Below are 18,270 nucleotides of genomic sequence, written 5' to 3'. Positions count from 1 at the left end.
ATGACTGGTCTTCTGGAAGTGGGCTGTGAGAAATGAGCCTGGAAGGCACAACAGAGCTGAAAGGTCATCTGCCTTGAGAGTTAACTGTCCCCTTTACCCCTCAGGACCCAAATCACTAATGAATTTCTCTTCTGTAGTTTTTGGAACTGATCCAAACCCCCAAATGCCCTCCCCAAAGGACTGACTGCACAGGGGTGCCCCAGTGTATTGCCCCTCCGACAGGGCCAGCGTTAAGAGTGGGCAAACAGGGCAATTGCCCTGCAAACCTGCCTGAAGTTGAAAGAAGGACAATTTGCAAGCAAGCTTTGGGGCCCCCTCCCTAGCATCTGCCCTGAGCACCATCGTGCCTAGCACCAGCCCTGCCCTCTGAATTCCACTCTGAGTGTAAACTCTGCAGAGGTCTTTGTATAGAATTCTATAGTTTTGCAATGTTGTAAAACACTTCGAGTGACCCTCTGGGACATCTGAAAGGTGCTATATAAAAACCCAGATTGGACTAGATAAATTGCATGTCATCAGGGACAAGCTGATTCCTCTCCCCCCCCCCCCCCCCCCCCCCCCATTCATTGACTTTCAGTGCTACTTTTCTTATGAAGAAAGGAACTACAACTCCCTAAATGCTCCAGGGTAACAGCTGTTCCAGCTCTGCCTGTCCCTGACGTCTCTGGCAATCTGGGAACCATTTACTAATTAGTCCGTATGCACTTTAGTGCACACAGAATTACACTCTTTGTCAGGCTGGAGGGACTGATGTAGTTCACTGCTGTGTGGACCCCCGAGCTGGGTTTTCTGCTCTTGCTTGGGCTGATTCATAGCCCTCCGGAAGGTGGGGAGTGAATCATGGTCATTAGTTAAGGATGACACCTGGTGGAGAGATTCAAGACCCTGCATTGCAGAAGGAACACTGATGCAATGAACAGACTAGGGCATTTTTGGGGAGCAGCATAATTGCTGATGAAATCTTATGATGCCAGAATCAAACCTTAATTTTCACTGGGCTGGAAGAACCTGCTGGGTCATCAAGAAATCCAGGGATGGATCTTTCTTTCCTGTTTTAGATGGGGACAGGTTCGTCAAGAGCTGTACCTGTGAAATTTCTGGCACAACAAATGTTCTGCATTGCTTTTACACTAAAGAGAGAGAGAGAGAGAGCGATCTGCTGGTTAATGAAGTGTGAAACTCCAGGTAGCAGCCTGTCTCAGGTACAGTGTGGTAAGAAACCAGATACCTGGGTCTGTCTGTCAACCTTGCTTGAACTGCCTGGTCCCTCCCATTGCTCAGGCTGCTCCTGCTCTCTTCCAGCCCCACATCAGGAGGAGGAGACTGGGGAGATGGAAAGAGCAGCACAGAGGGAGACTGCAAGAGAGAGAGAAGGAAAGGTGGAGTCTCCATCAATTCCCAAGTTTCACCAGGTGAGTAACAGAGATTTAAGGATACACAGATTACCACTGCTGGGGGGGGGGGGGAGCCGCTGTGAAGGTCCCCAGGTCTGGACAGTCACAGGTAAAGAGACTTCAGTCCCTCACCTTCTGCTCCTCCTTCAGCTGACATCTGTCATTATTAGACTAGCTCACAGCTTTTTCAGTTGTAGCTGAAGGTGAGTTACATTCAGGTACAGTAGGTATTTTCCTGGCCCTGTGAGCTTACAGTCTTGTACCTGAAGCAATGGAGGGTTAAGTGACTTGTGCAAAGTCTCAGGGAGCAGTCGCTGGATTTAAACGTGGCTTTGCTGATCCTCAGCCGGCTGCTCTTACCACCAGGCGATGCCTCCACTTTGTGAGTGAGATAAGGAAAGGAAACTTTGCACCTTTTTCTTTCTCGCTTCTCCAAGTGCCTCTTCCCCCCCCCCCCCCTAAGAACAGGCGGTCTCCTGCTTATTCCACTCCCCCTTCTCCTTTTCAATTGCAGCATTTTGGAATCCAACCTTTTTCTTATCCTGTGTGCACTAGAAAGTTATCCCCTCTGTTTCTTACTGAGGAGGTGAAGGTGTAAAGCAGAAATTTGCCCTCCATGGGTGACTGTATTAGGGAGCGGGAGTAATTCCTTTCCAAACATAGGTTCTTTGGGAACTATCCCTTGTTGATCTTATCTACCAAAGCTGATTCCTCATTCATTCTATCCCAGCACGACTGTTTCCTCCCAGACTGAACAGTTTCCTAACCTTTGCTGACCAAGTCAAGAACATACCAGCTGACCTGTCTGTCTTTTACTATAGCTTTTTCTACTTGTATGTCAGGAAGGATAGACTGAGCTATGAAGGAGCCTCAAACATACATAAATACAGGGCATTCGCTTCTATATGCAGTGAAACCTGCCGTCATAGGTATGTGGCAGTTTTGCATGTCTGTACCTATGGCAGGGACAGGTAATACAATCAAAGCATTATCTTGGGTGCAGGCTGTAAATGGAATGTGCCACCCCGGGGAGGCATCTGTACTATTTATTGTACTTAAATGCAATTTTCTACACATTTGGCAAGAGCAACCAGAGAATCTTTGATCAATCATCGTGCACTTAGGTAATCAAAGGACTATATTACTTCTAATTCATATCCGTGCAATGTTACAGTACTGGGCAGCCAGCCTTCAAGGCTGACACAAGACGATCTGATCATATTGTCCACAGTCTATGGATATGTGCAGAGAATGTACATAAGTAATGCCACACTGGGAAAAGGCCAAAGGTCCATCGAGCCCAGCATCCTGTCCACGACAGCGGCCAATCCAGGCCAAGGGCACCTGGCGAGCTTCCCAAACGTACAAATATTCTATACATGTTATTCCTGGAATTGTGGTAAAGGCGGTTAGCTTAGCGGAGTTTTAAAAAGGCTTGGACGGCTTCCTAAAGGAAAAGTTCACAGACCATTATTAAATGGACTTGGGGAAAATCCACTATTTCTGGTATAAGCAGTATAAAATGTTTTGTACTTTTTGGGGATCTTGCCAGGTATTTGTGACCTGGATTGGCCACTGTTGGAAACAGGATGCTGGGCTTGATAGACCTTTGGTCTGTCCCAGTATGGCAATGCTTATGTACTTATGTGGTATTTCTAATGTATTCAGTAGATGACGGCAAATAAAGACCTACATGGTCCACCCAGTCTGCCCAATAACCTAGCCAGAGTTGTACCTGTTTCTCTGTGCAGGTTATACCCCTCGGTCATATTTAAAGTGTGAAGGGCATTTAAGTTTTGCTTTGACTTCCATCCTGTTTCTACATAGGAATCCTCTGCGTTTGTCCGATGCCATTTTGAATTCTATTGTCTCCACTGCTTCCCCCGGAATGGTATTTACGCACCCACCATCCTCGCTATGAAAAAGTATTTCCTGATGTTACTCCTAAATCTACCATCCGACAACTTCAATTCATGACCTCAAGTTCTACTGCCACTTCCCTGTCTCTGAAAAAGATTTGTTTGTCCTTAAACATCTGTATCATATCCCCTCTGTCAATTCTTGCCTCTCAGTGGTTCCCAAACCTGGTGCTGGAGGCACCTCAACGAGTCAGGTTTTCAGGATATCCACAATGAATATGCATGAGAGAGAACTTCATGCAGTGGGAGCAGGGCATGCAAATCTCTCTCATGAATATTCACTGTGGATATCCTGAAAACCTGACTAGCTGGGATGCCTCCAGGATCAGGTTTGGGAGCCACTGATCTAGGGTCTACATATTCAGTTCACCCAGGGACCCTTTTACTAAGGTGCCTAGACACCTACATGTGTAAAACATAAAAATAATTGTTCACTTGCGACACAATGCAACCAAAGACCATAACAAACATTACCTGACTCTTCTTCCCCCTTTTCCTCTAAGTTCCCCCAACTGTACCTACCTTACATGTACCTCATTCTACCACTATATCACTTTGTATTCATTCATACCATGTATTTGTTCAGACCGGAATCGGCTAACGCCGTTAACGGTGATATGTAAGCCACATTGAGCCTGCAAAAGGTGGGAAAATGTGGGATACAAATGTAACAAATTAAATAAATAAATAAATAAAACGCACGTCAAATTACCACATGCCCCGAGTGGTAATTCTAATTTTTACGTGCGTTCGATACGCACATCGGAAAATATTTTGTATTTTCTGTCATGCAGCGCTAACCCGGTGATAATCGGCAGTGTGTACGCAAGCTGATGATTACCGTCTGGTTAACGCATGAGACCTTACCGCTAAGTGAATGGGTGGCGGTAAGGTCTCAGATGCAAAATGGATGGGCACCAATTTTTATTTTGCCATACGCCCATTTTCGGCAAAAAAGAGGTTGTTTTTTTTTTGCAGGCGTGCTGAAAAATGGACCCTGAGCGTTTCCAAAACACGCGCCTACACTAGCGCAGGCCATTTTTCGGCACACCTGGAGTCTCTTCACATGCATATTTTGGTTTATTTGTTTTGTCCTCCACCTCTCTTCCTCTTTTCCCCCCTATGATTTAGACCTGGCCTATTTTAAATGGCATTTTTTCCCTAATACTATTTTAATTTATATTTGTGAACCACCCTGACCTGTTTGTCAGATAAAGCAACATTGCAAGTTTTTATCATAAACATACCATTTTTTTTTACCTTCCTCTGAACTGCATCAAGTCTTTTTATGTCATTAGCTCAGATAGAGCCTCTGAAACTTAACAGAATACTCCAAGTGAGGCCACACCAATGACTTGTACAGGAGCATTAATGCTTCCTTTCTTCTGCTGGTTTTGCTTCTCTCAATGCAGCCTAGCATCCTTCTGGCTATGGCCACTGTCTAGTTTTGCCACCTTGAGATCTTCACTGTCACTCCAAGGTCCCTCTCCTTGTCTGTGCATATCAGCCTCTCACTCCCTATCACATGCATCTCCTTTGGATTTCTACACCCCAAGTGTATCACTCTGCATTTCTTCACATTAAATTATAAGATCATTTTTCTAAGTTTTGTAGATTACTTCTCATGTTCTTTTTTCCCTCCAGGTTGTTCATTCTTGCAAATTTTCTTGTCATCTGCAAACAGACAAACTTGTTCTTCTAAACCTTCTGCAATGTGGCTCACAGATATACTGAATAGAATCAGCCCCAATACCGATCCCTGAAGCACTCAGCTACTCACCTTTCATTCCTCCAAATGAATTCCATTTATCACCACCCTCTGTCATCTGTCCCTCAACCAGCTTCTAATTCAGTTCACTACTTTGGGTCCTAACTTCAGCCTGCTCAGTTTATTCATGAGGATCCTGTGGGGATAGGGATGAGCAGCCAGAGAATTTTTGTGTCATTTATGGGAATGTTCATTTTATTCCGGTTTTTCTGGTTATTTTGCCACTTTCCAGTGATCTTATGGACTCTTTGGAAAGAAGACACACTGTCCCACTAAGTTTGCTCAAGCGCAGTGGTTAATTTAAGAACATAAGACTAGCCATAACCCGGCAGAAACCCAATTAGTAGCAACATTCCATGCTACCAATCTCGGGGCAAGCAATGGCTTCCCCATGTCCATTTCAATAACAGAGGGCCAGATGCACTAAACAATCGTTAGAGCCCTTCCTTTACTGATTCACTTAGCGAATCGGTAAGGAACGGGCATGCATTAAGGAAAGGGAATGCAAATGAGCTGCTCATTGTAGCTCACTTGCATTTTCTATTCCATCGTTAAACAGTCGGCCAATCGGCCGGTCGAGCATGCGCAGAGCAGCCAAGCGTTATGCTGGCTGCTCTGTGCATGCCAAATACGCCTCCCTGTGCCGCCCGAAGACGCCACACTGCTCACCCCCTTCGATGTGGCTCGATCCAGAGGACAGTGCAGTTGAGGACGCCCATCCAAAAAAAACGTCCATTTTGGCCGTCATCCCCCCCCCCCCCCCCCCGGCAATAATAAAAACGTCTTTTTTTGGCAGTGCTTCACTCAGCTGAGAGACCTGGAAGTCCCTGAGCCAATCACAACGCATTTAGCAAGCTAAACGCGCTGTGATTGGTTCAGAGACTTCCAGGTCAGAGTGAAGCATGCCAGGGTTTACTACTTGCTCGTTAATGGCTTGTTAATGGCTCCTTAAGTTTAGTGCATCTGGCCCAGACTATGGACTTTTCCTCTGGCCAGACCTCAATCATATCTCCATTGTTGTCAGGGTTGCGGTCTTCCCGAGAAAATTTTCGGCAGCTGCGGGGTGCGGGTTTGGCCTTTTTTTCCTGTGGCCGCTGTGTGCTTTTTTCCGGGGCTTCTATTGGTCAAATTTGGTCCAATAGAAGCTTTCCTGGGGCTTCTATTGGTCCGATGTGGTCCAATAGAAGCTTTTCAGGGGCGTGGCTGACAGGGGCGGGGTTACCGACGTCAGGGGTGATGTCAGGGGGCGGGGTTGGTGACGTGGGAGGCGGGGTTTGACTTTGGGCATTTTTGGGGCGGGTTTAGGGCTGATTTTGGGCTGGGAAAATTTTTCCCATCTGGCAACCTTGCATATCTCCTCTCAGTTGTCTCTTTTACAAGTTGAAGAGCCCTAGCCTCTTTAGCCTTTCCTCATATGAGAGGCGTTCCGTCCCCTTTACTATTTTGATCGCTCTTCTCTGAACCTTTTCTAATTCTGCTATATCTTTTTTGAGATACGAATGACCAGAATTGAATACAATACTCAAGGTGAGGTTGCACCATGGAGCAATACAGAGGCATTATAATATTCTTGGTCTTATTTTGCATCCCTTTCTAATAATTCCTAGCATTCTGTTTGCTTTTGTGGCTGCAGCTGTACACTGGGCAGAAGATTCTTCCCAATGTGCATCATTTTGCATTTATCCACATTAAATTTCATCTGCCATTTGGATGCCCAGTCTTCCAGTTTTCTAAGGTCTTCCTGCAATGTTTCACAATCTGCATGTGTTTTAACAACTTTGAATATTTTTTGTGTCATCTACAAATTTAATCACCTCACTTGTTCCGATTTCCAGATCATTTATAAATATGTTAAATATCACCAATCTCAGTACAGATCTCTGTGGCACTCCACGATTTACCCTCCTCCACTGAGAAAAATACCTGTGTGGCATTCGGAAAAAATGTGCCCTTTTTCTGAAATAGTGCATCCTCTTTCCAAATAATGCACACTATTATCAGCAATTACAAAGTACAAAATATGTTTTTTTCTGTTTCTTTTCATTTGGCAATGAAATGCAATTTCATAGGGTACATCATCAACATTTCCTATGTCTTTGCAAACAACAGTTCATCCCTATGTTTGGAACCTTATCAAAGGCTTTGATGAAATCCGAGTAGACTACACTTAGTTCGTGTTCTCGACCCAGTTCTCTAGTCACCTAGTCAAAGAAATCAATCAGGTGTTTGGCATGAGTTTCCTTCAGTAAAACCATGTTGCCTTGGATCTTGCAACCCTTCGATTCTAGGAAGTTCACTATTCTTTCCTTAAGCAGTGTATCCATTACTTTTTCAATCAATTCAAGTGTCCCACTTCTTCTTCTCATCATTTTTGTGAAAAGGGACCACATCCACTCTTCAGTCCCATGGAATCTCTCCTATTGCCAAAGATTTATTAAACCAATCTTGAAGAGCATCTGCCAGAACCTCTCTGATCTCCCTCAGTATCCTGAGATATATCTCATCTGGCCCTGTGGCTTGGTCTACTTTCAGGTTCTCACCATTAGACACTGCAGCTTCATAAGGGTGGTATCAACTGGAAGCTCTTTGAGGCTTTTACCTTCCTTTTCAGCCTTTATTGCTTAAGTGTATGGTTCAGCTTCTGTTATTGTTTTTGAAAACTTAGTATTTTATTTGTTGGTGGACATTTTTTTGGCCATCATTCTCACCTCATTTATAGTGTGTAGTTGATTTTAAAACTACTTTCAGTTTTTCACATTGTTCATGAACACTTATTCCAGGAGCAGTGTAATATCTACTATAGTCCTATATATATATACCTTTGTCAGTCAACTGGGAGCTTCCACAACTTTCTTCCTGGAGAAGGAAAACCGTTGGCTAAGAAAGGTAAATATGTGAATGATGTTTGACTTTTGTTTTGGATATTTTAATTGAGGAAGCAGCAGGGGATTTTGACCTGTTATTTTTCTCTGCTCCCTAGGCTTTCATCTCTATTAGACCGAGTCCTGACTAGGCCTCAGCCTTCCACAAGCCTTTATGCCCTCCTTCCCATAGTTTTCTCTCATTTTAACCTCTTGAGGGCAAAGTTTCCAAATGGGTTAGTTTTGTGCATACCAAGACAGTGATGAACCTCGCTCCGAGGCCAGGGTATGTGGGGTATGTTTATTGGCATTTGCATCATGCTAAAATGAGCTCTGGAGTTCATAAGATGTGATAGATGTATAGGCAGCTTATCAAGCCATGTTTGGAAATGGCCTTAAATCAGGTCTGTTTCACCCAAATATAATGGGAAATATTTCTGTATCTTCCTGCCACATTTTCTTGGTTTCTGACAACATTTCCTGGTACTTAGAATCTTCTTCCCTCCACACAATGTACTAAATAATCACTTGATACAGACATGTCTCTTATCAGTGCTGTTATTGTATTTATTTTATTTAATTTCTTATATATGGTTTATAGTTTATGATTTATTTGACTTGATATATCACTCTCCCTTCAAGGAATAACAGAGTGGTTCACAATATAAAAATGAGAAACGATGAGAGGAATGCCAGTTTCAAACAAGGAAGTTAGTATAGGGTAGAGTTAGAGAGAAAGAAAGATGAAAGCGAAGAAAATATAAAAACGTTTCTGGACATTAGTGGATCCCCAAAGGCAGCAGAACCACCAAGTTCTACATTGAAGGTTGTTTCAAACAGGGTTTAAGGAGAGATCTAAATCATTGATAGGATGGTTCAAGACTCAACATACAAGGAAGAGAACTCCATAGCAAGGGTGCAATTGGGGGGGGGGGGGGGGGGGAGGTCCAGGTCCAGGTCCAGGTCCAGGTCCTAGTGGTTTGGTATATACTGCTTACAAGCCAAAAAGCTATTTATCGAAGTGGTGACATTCAGGTACAGTACGTATTTTTCTTTTCCTGGAGGACTCACAATCTGAGTTTGTACCTGAGGCAGTAGAGGGTTGAGCGGCTTGGCCGAAGACCACAAGGAGCTGCAGTGAGATTTGAACTGGGCTCTCCTGGTTCTCAACCCTCTGTTATATTTTTCTCGTATACCAATATATTTTGGGTTTCTTGCATCAACTTTCTGTTCAGTTGGAATATAAAGGTTCCAGGTGATCATAACCTCTTACTTCTCCACAGTTCTCTCAGAGTCATGACCCCAGTGCTTTTCTGGTGCATCGGTGTTATAACGGTTGCACAGCTTCCAGTGGACGAGAACAATTTCCAGTGGAGACAGTCAATACAGCTTCAGTCCCCTGCCTGAAATAGGTGGACAGCAGATAAACTCTCAGGCAGCCCTCAGTGGCATTGCAAGGACACCAAACCCTGCATCTGTAGGCCACAGAGGCCAGAGCAGGCCTGGCTTCTTATGCATCCAAAACACACTTACAGAAGGTAATGTCACATCTAGCAGTTCCCTAACATCTCCTTCTCCGGCCTCTGCTTTTAGACTAGGCCCTCCAGGAAAATTGGCAATCAGGAAACAGACGCTTCAGGCTCAGTATGAGCTTCAAAGGTTGGTTCTTGCTCTTTCTGTTTAGTCTTTCTTTATAAGGGAGGTGTTCTATCTCTTATATCATTGTGACCAGAACTGCACACGGTATTCAAGGTGGGGCTGCACAGTCTGATCCAGTCCTGGTTGCGTTCCATTGTACCTTGGAAATTTTCTCTCTTGCTTTCTTTGGGGGGTTTGGAATTATAATACAGTAGAGCAAACCCGGGATGGGCTCAGTCAGTCTTTGTTGAGCTGTCCTAAATCAGTCTTCCTCTCTCATCTGGATTTCACCAGCCTGTCTTCTTTTGCGTTGTCCTGATTCTATGAAATGCATAACATTCTACTTTTTGTTAAGTGTTCTTTTATTTGAAATTTGGATGTACATTCATTTATTCAAGCAGGCCTTTGATGGGCCTTGGAGATGCAGCCCCTCACTAAAGGGTCAGGGTTTCCCCCCATCCCCGTCAACTTACTTTGCCCTCACAATTTCCCTGGTCCTTCCCTGCTTCTGCCCTACTTTCCTCTGTTCTCTCATTCAAAGGGTGTTCCTTTCAGCCTTTTGCATTTCTAAAATGCTTTGATTGGTTATCCTGAAAGGCCATGTACCAAGTGCCGAATCAACATGCATCTTAAGCAAAGCTACTAGCCTTTTTCTCTGGGCCCACTAACTTTTCACCCCTGTCACTAAAAATCACCTTCTTATGATCTGTGCAGCATCACTGCCAAGACCTTGGAAATTCCTTTCTTCCCATGGATGTTTCCTCCAATTTCATTCTCCATTCCCCACCTAACTGTGCCCCAGGTGCACACATGGGAACTAACTTACTGTACATAAACTGTTTCACTTCTAGTGATGGCACCGCTGAAAAGAGAAGAAAATTCCCTCTCCGCCTTTATCAGAGTGGCGAGACTCAGACAAAACAAGCAATTCCAGCCCATTCGGGCTTGTTTCCTGGGAACTGCAGGCCTGCTGTGTTTGCAGAGTTCTCTGTGCTGCTGGGAGGTTGCTTTGTTTGCAGGCTTTTGCACTGATGCCTTGATTTCTATGGGCTTTTTTGTAGATGTTGAATTTGTGGGCAATAGGCATTGTAAGAAACATTCCGCTATTCAGGTCAGGAAGTCAAGGGGTCAAATCTCCTTTGAGAAAGGAGCAATAGAAGGTTCACTTCTTGCTACACCAGCAGAGCTCATGCAGATTAGGAGCTGGACCATTGGAGGTATATATATTTTTTTCTATCCAATGACCTTGGTATATTCAGTTTGGGGAAACTCCCAGCTCAGTATTAAAGAGGTTGGTACCTGTACTGCTGGGAGGTGCTGTCTCTGTTGTTACCTCTTCCTGCTCAGGGTTGGCTCAACCTATGGACCAGGTGAGGCACTGGCTCAGGGCGCCGGTGTTAAAGGGAGACCAAATCCCAGTCCTGTCTTCCTTCAGACTCTTAAAGGAATAGATGGTGGACTAAGATTTCGGCACCCTTTATCATCAGTGCCCTGAGCCAGTCCCTCATCTGGTCCAGCAGGAAGAGGGGGGAATTTGAGAGAGAGGGTGTGTGTGTGTGGAGGAGAGATACCATATTGCATGGGAGGGAGTGTCAATGCAAAAGTTGACTCAGGGAGCTATAGTCCTTTGCAGTGGCGTAGCCACCCACTTGAGGCTCAGACCCACCCATAAGTGGCACAGCTCTGATGTGTCTGGTGAGGCTTCTCAAGTCTTGTCAGCAGAAGACTACCAGCATTCTCCCCTCCCCCACAGGCATTTTGGCATCAGTTTACTCAATCCCCCAACCTCTCCACACCTTTTCAATCTGTCAGTGTTTCATGAACAGCGACTCATACCTGGAGCTCGTGCCAGTCCAGAGTCTTCTCTCTGATGTGACTTCCTGTTTGCACAATAGTGGTACCAGGTCAGAGGGAAGGCTGTGGACTGGTGAGAGCAGCGGGTATGAGTCATTGTTTGCTGACGGTGAAGCACTGAAGATTTGAAAAAGTATGAAGGGGAGGGTGGTATTGAGAAATTATTGGTCTCCTGGAGGAGGTGGGAGTGGAGGCAGAGATGCCGAATGGGATTCTTGTGCCCATCCACTTTAGGCTCAGGCCCACCCAAAATTGGGTGTCTGGCTTTGTCCCTGGTTTGAGCTGGTCCTGTTCTTGCTCCGTATTGAGTGACATTTATATAGTATACCAGATAAATGTAGCACTGTACAAACACGGAGAATAGCATTATTTACTTTTCAGACAGTTTTGAAGTCTTTTACATTACATTACATTATTATAATCTTATATTCCTCATCAACCAACAAGTTCAGTGCAGGTAGGAAAAACAATCTGAAGAGCTCTTCAGGAAATATACAATACTGCATAGAACAAGGACTATAACAAGCGAAAGAGTCTAGTAACATAGTAGATGATGGCAGGTAAAGACCTGAACGGTCCATCTAGTCTGCCCGAGTAGATAAACTCATTTCATAAAGGTAGGAGGTGATCCAGCATGTGTATACCTAATCTTGGTTTGTTCATTCAATTTTCAGGGCATAGACCGTAAAGGTCTGCCCGGCACTGTCCTTGTTCGAAAACTTCTGAAGATGTCATCGAAGCCCTTGAAAAGCTCCAGTCCAGCCCATCCAGGCCACGATCAGGGCACAGACTGTAGAAGTTCTGCCTAGCGCTGCCTATACTTTCCAATTAACAGCGTTGCCACCTAGTTTCCAGTGAGCTTCTTTGGATCGATTCTTTCTAAACAGGAGTCCTGCACGTTTATCCCACGCATTTTAAAATTCCGCTATGGTTTTCATCTCCACCACCTGTCGCGGGAGTGCATTCCAAGTATCCACCACCCTCTCAGTGTCATTAGCGCACAGCTTAGTAAATGGGGGGGTGGGGGAGTTAGGAGAGTTGTTTTGCTGTCCTAACTTTCTCCCTGTATACTAAGCCATGCTATCGGCTGCCGTGTACTAATACCGACACAGCCCATTCACTTTAAAAGGGCTATGTTGGCATTGCCACGTGGCAGCCAGTATCACGGCTTAGTAAACGGGGTGGGGGGGGGGGGGGGGGGGTTATTTCCATACTTAAAAATACAAAACGTTCTTCTATTTCACAATGACCATTTAAGGTCCGGGCGAATTTCAGTATCATTAAAAAAAAAAGAAAAAAGATTTTGGACAATTCCCAAAAGAATTGCAAGAAGAATTCAAGAAAATCATTAGAATTACCTTAGCTCCCCACAAATTTCTCTAACAGCACCCTCTTTCAGAAGTTTCCTATATAAACAGTAGTTTGTCGTGATTCTAACCTGTATTGGTAACACGTTCCAGGTCTTTGCTGCTAAAAATGGAAAATTAGATGAAAATATGGATTTGAAATAATCCCCTTTGGACTCAGATACTGCAATAATAAAGCATGCTGTGCTACTTCAGCTCTGCGCAAACTTGGAAAACATTTAAGGGATGCAGTTCTATATATAATATTAAAAATCATTACACATAACTTAAACTGAATTCCCACTGCAGCTCCCTGTGACCCTGGGCAAGTCACTTAATCCTCTATTGCCCCAGTACAAAAACCCTCAAGGGACAGAGAAAGTTCCTGCATATAATGTGTACAGCGCTGCGTATGTCTAGTAGCTCTATAGAAATGAGTAGTAGTAGTAATACATGCCTCCACTGCTAACAAAACAGGTTTACCAGTAGATGTGTAATCCTCTCCCCTTTTATTTACAGAAAATATCATTCAAGCATCTGTGTTCTGTATAATCTACAGTTTAATGTGCAAGTTGCACAATAAAATTTTTGCACATTCCAGATAAATTATGTTACAGTCAGTAATCCAGACTGAATAACACATAAGCACCGCCATACTGGGAAAAGACCAAGGGTCCATCAAGCCCAGCATCCTGTCTCTGACAGCAGCCAGTCCAGGCTTCAAGACCTAGCAAACCGCCCCCCCCCCTCAAAAAAAAATTTTTTTTTAATAATGTTCAATGGACTGTTCCTTCAGGAATCTGTCCAAACCCCCCTTAAACTCCGTAAGGCCAGCCACTGCCACCACATTCTCTGGCAACAAGTTCCAGAGTCCAACTACACGCTGAGTAAAGAAAAACTTTCTCCTATTTGTTTTAAATCTACCATATTCTAGCTTCATCTTGTGTCCCCTGGTTCTATTATTGTTTGAAAGTGTAAACAAATGCTTCACATCTGTCTGCTCTACTCTGCTCATTATCTTGTAGACTTCTATCATATCACCCCTCAGCCGCCTTTTCTCCAAGCTGAAGAGCTGATAACTGGCTAATTTGCATCTTGCCCAAACTCCGCCTCCAGACCATCCCCAACCTTAGGGGGTCTTTTACTAAAGATTAGCTCAAGTTATCTGCAGCAGGGCCCATAGGAATAAAATGGGCCCTGCTGCTGTTAACTTGAGCTAATCTTTAGTAAAAGACCACCCTTAACCAGTTAGGGAATAGCCAATTAGCAAATATACTCAGTGGCTCTCCTGCCTGGTTAAACTCCTTTGAATGTTTAGGCCTAGTATTATAGGCAACCTGACCTCATTGTTCAGACATTTCATATTCATGGATACAGTCTATGCCAGTACAAGAATCTATATGTTTATTTATTTAGCACATTTATACCCCACTTTTTCCCACATGTTTGTAGGCTCAAAGTGGCTTACAATGTACTGATAAAGCTTTCGCCAGACCAGTGGTTATACAATTACAATTAAATTAGATAGGATAGAAGGAACAGGGAAGAAGTAAAAGGGAAAGGGTAAGAGAGTCTAAAATGGTCCATGGATATGTTGTTAGGACATGTTCAGTGGCTGTTCTGTGTCTGCCTGTACCAGTGGCGTTCCTAGGGGGGCTGACACCCGGGGTGGATCGGCGATGCGCCCCACCCCCTGGGTGCACGCCGCTGGAGGGGTGCCGCGCGCGCCTGTCCTTCGTTCGTTCCATGCTCCCTCTGCCCCGGAACAGGAAGTAACCTGTTCCGTTCCTGTTCCGGGGCAGAGGGAGCATGGAACGAACGAAGGACAGGCGCGCGCGGCACCCCCCCAGTGGCGTGCACCCGGGGTGGACCGCAACCACCGCCCTCCCCCCCCCCCCCGGAATGCCACTGGCCTGTACACAGATGCTACTTTTAAGAATGTCTTGACCAAACTAAGCCTAGGTCTCCAAGGACCTAGCAGATAAGGTTCCTGTTGTTTGTTGGGGTTTTGCTGCTGGTTCAACTTTACCAGAGTTGGGATTTTAAAGGAAGAATGATGTGAAAAGTATTTTACACAGAGAAGAAATGGGAGCGAGTGGTAAGAGCAAGGTTTGGCAAGACTGGAGACCTCCTGAAAGTGCCACATTCAGGGGTTGGCTCCATGATCGTTTATCATTTATTTATTTACTATACCATTTCAAATTGCATTCACAAAACTGAACGGTTTACATCATCATATAAGAAATCCATAGCTAATGTTTACAGTCCTGTGCCAAACTTCAACCGCATAATAATTACCCAATTTTTTCTTCCCTTTGGAAACTATGTCACAGATCAGGTGCCAACAATTCATAGATCGACTGCCCATCCCAGAGTTGCCCATGTGCTTGTTTCTGAAGTATTAATTATATTATCACTGCTACAACTATTACTATAGAAAACACTCCCTGGAGTAACTGGAGCCCTCAAGATCTCTCCATATTTTGGAATGATATGCAGACTTCCATCGAAGTATGTTCCACTTTCCATAGATCTCTGACAAAAGAGAAGCAAAATCCACATGTTATTTCTGTTGCATTGCCAGATTTTCATGTATATATGCGTTTATTTATAGTAGCCTGTTATGGGATAAACAAAAAAAGAGAGAAAGGAAATTCACTTATAAATAGCCAGCCTGCTCAGCCAAATGGAAAAGCCCTGTTGATTTTAATCAGAAGCCTCTTGTCCATATTAGCCATGTGTCATGATTAGGCTGTAAACCATAGGGCAGGGCTGCCGAGAGACTGGGCCGGGCCCGGGGCAAGGCCGCCCCGCCTCCGTCCCCCGCTGCTCCCCCCGCCGCTGCAGTCCACAATCTCACCTGCCTGCCTCCACGGCTCCGGGCCCCCTTCATTCAAAGTGGCAGTCGCAGATTGCGTCTCTTCTGGCCTTCCCTCCTTGTGTCCCGCCCTTGTCTGATGTAACTTCCGGTTTCCATGAGGGCGGGACACAGGGAGAGAAGGCCAGAAGAGACGCAATCTGCGACTGCCGCTTTGAATGAAGGGGGCCCGGAGCCGTGGAGGCAGGCAGGTGAGACCGGGGACTGCAGCGCCAGTGGCCTGACCCCGGCGCTGGGCCCCCCTTGGAGGCCCGGGCCTGGGGAATTTTGTCCTCCCTGCCCTCCCCTCTCAGCGGCCCTGCCATAGGGAGCAGGATCGGTCTCCTGTACCAAAAAGCAGCTATGCTCACCACTATACCAGCAACACTTGCTATGGTCTCATATATGTATCTGTGCAACATTACTTACATCTGCTACTTCTGTAGCAGAGAGGTAGGTGCTTTCTTCTCACCTGCTCCTGGGAAGTCCACTTATTCTCCCCTCTTCCCCATCCTATAATAGCTGATCCTACTTTAATGAGCTTTCTGCACATGTGAGCCAACGGCTAGACAGGGCTCTTTTGGCAAACACAAACCGAAAATCACAAGGTCTGCTAATTCACCCTTCGATTCACAGAGCAGAAAGAATTGACGGCCACATTCCAGTAGCCTGGAAACCGTGATCCCCCTTTCAGCCTCACTCTGCAGAGTGACAGCATAGATCTGAATGAGAATCACACTCCATTCACCCTGTCTCACCCTCTGGGACTGAGAAGGGGGCAGGCCAGACAATAGCCCCATTATTTTTACCCATTGGCTTCCCTATTACCAGTGTGTTTTTATACGAAGGAGTTCTCATGCTGAAAGCTGGGGTAAAGTTATCGTTCGCCGGGATTCCAAAGTCTGCAAAGCTTCTAGAGAACCTAAAGAAGGAAGAGAAATATCTTTGTTAATTTAAGAGTGATTATTTTATGGATATCATTTTTACTAACTTCTGCAGTAATCTTACACCGGGGAGGACAGCCAGAGTGCAGTCGCTTGAGGTAATATTGTTTTCTTTGCTTCCAGTAATGGATCATGAACAAATTCTTTTCAACAATTGGCCAAGTCATCAATGACTTCTGGGGAATTTTATCTTCCACGGGCAAATCTAGACAAGCCCCCAAAAAAATCCATGATGGTTTTTCAGCGACTGCAACTGTAGCGCCAAACCAACTCAATCTTGCATGCACAGATATCAGTCATGAGGTGTTAACGTTCTTCTTTTCTGCTTTGGGAGTTCTATGATGGTAGAAAGAAAAACAAAATCTTCATCCTGAAATAGTGTAAAACAAAAATACCAGATAGAATCTAATCTCATATTTTGATGGAGTTTTAGTAGAACAACTGCCTTTTACAGTTCGTTTCATCTTTACAAACTGGTAGGTTGCTGCTTTTGTCCGTTCAATTATAAAATGTCTTACAGTTTGGCAAAGCACTGAAAATGAGTATTTAACAGGTGATGGCATGAGAAGTGTTTGTCAGGTGTTTTAAAAGATGGAGATATTAACAAAACAAAGGATGTTTCTGATAAGTATAGGAATGATCAAGCATGTTATAAATGTAGGTTGTAGTAAGCTGCCATTTAGAAACATCATATGATTAGCCTTGTTTTAAATACATACTGACTTCCTTCCGATTTTCATGAATTGGCATAAAAACTTGAGCATCGATTGCGCATTCCTGCTTAACAGAGCATAAAACCAGCCCCAGAGCTCATTCCTTCACTTTTGCTACGCTGAAGCTCTGTAATATTGCAGCCATAGAAATCTGTCTAACTTTAATAGAAGGCATTTATTTCCTCATACAGATAATTTTTTAATTTTATGTGAATGAGCTGATAAATAGGATTTGTTCAAAGACGAGGGAGTGTGAATGAAGAAAATGAAACTGGAGCAGTGTGTAATTTTCTTCATAATGAGCAGGGGTTTGGAATTATAGATGTTTAGTTTAATTAATGTCATATACCATCATCAATCAAAATAAAAATAACAGAGCAGTTTTGTCTTGTAAATTGTCTTTATGTATTTATGTGAAGAAGGAAGTGAGAGAATTTCTCTTGTTTAATGTTTCAGTCAGGGTTGGTACCCAAGCCTTCAGTCTAGTGCCTTTCTCAATTAACTTCCAGGTTTCTAGGTCCTTCAACTCCATGAAGATCTCAGTAATCATGATCTCAACACCACCATTCCTCCTAAATGATCCTCATGCTTTTAAAAATTAAGCTTTGTTTAGTATTTGTGTAATTTCCTTAAGATATTTACCTGGGTAAATGGGCTACTTGAAAACTGCCCCCACTCCCGTTAGTTCTTTGAGTTTGTGTGGCTGTCATGACCTTTGTTTCCCTTTGCTTGTAGTAGTGTTTTGCCCCTCCCCTAAAGCTGCTGTCTTAGGTGATGGCCTAGGCTTTCTATTGGTTAAAACCAGCTCTATTCCCAGCAAATGAGACACAGCAATGGCTGACTGTGAAAACTACATCCAACAACAATCAAGCTAAAAACATGTCAGCAATGCAATCGCCAATCAACAGCAAACATATATGGAAAGACATGTGTTCATTTACCAAGGATCAGCAAAGACAAAAGCATGTGCTAAGGG

The 18,270-nt window shown here is 44.2% G+C and overlaps 1 protein-coding gene across 3 annotated transcripts in view; it reads left to right on the top strand.

Moving 5' to 3' along the window:
• Positions 1–1,333: 1,333 nt before the first annotated feature.
• The window catches only part of LOC115471994 (laminin subunit beta-4-like), a 120,569-nt gene continuing 103,632 nt past the window's right edge, over positions 1,334–18,270 (top strand). For 2 of the 3 annotated variants that reach the window (XM_030206011.1, XM_030206009.1), the window contains exon 1: positions 1,334–1,412. The gene's annotated coding sequence lies outside the window, so the exon portion shown is untranslated. The remainder of the gene's footprint in view (positions 1,413–18,270) is intronic. The other variant, XM_030206010.1, reaches the window with a different exon arrangement.

Source organism: Microcaecilia unicolor, chromosome 6, assembly GCF_901765095.1.
Source record: "Microcaecilia unicolor chromosome 6, aMicUni1.1, whole genome shotgun sequence".
NCBI classification, from domain to species: domain Eukaryota; kingdom Metazoa; phylum Chordata; class Amphibia; order Gymnophiona; family Siphonopidae; genus Microcaecilia; species Microcaecilia unicolor.
The sequence above is the reverse complement of the archived record's forward strand: the minus strand, read 5'-3'. Positions and strand labels throughout refer to the sequence as shown.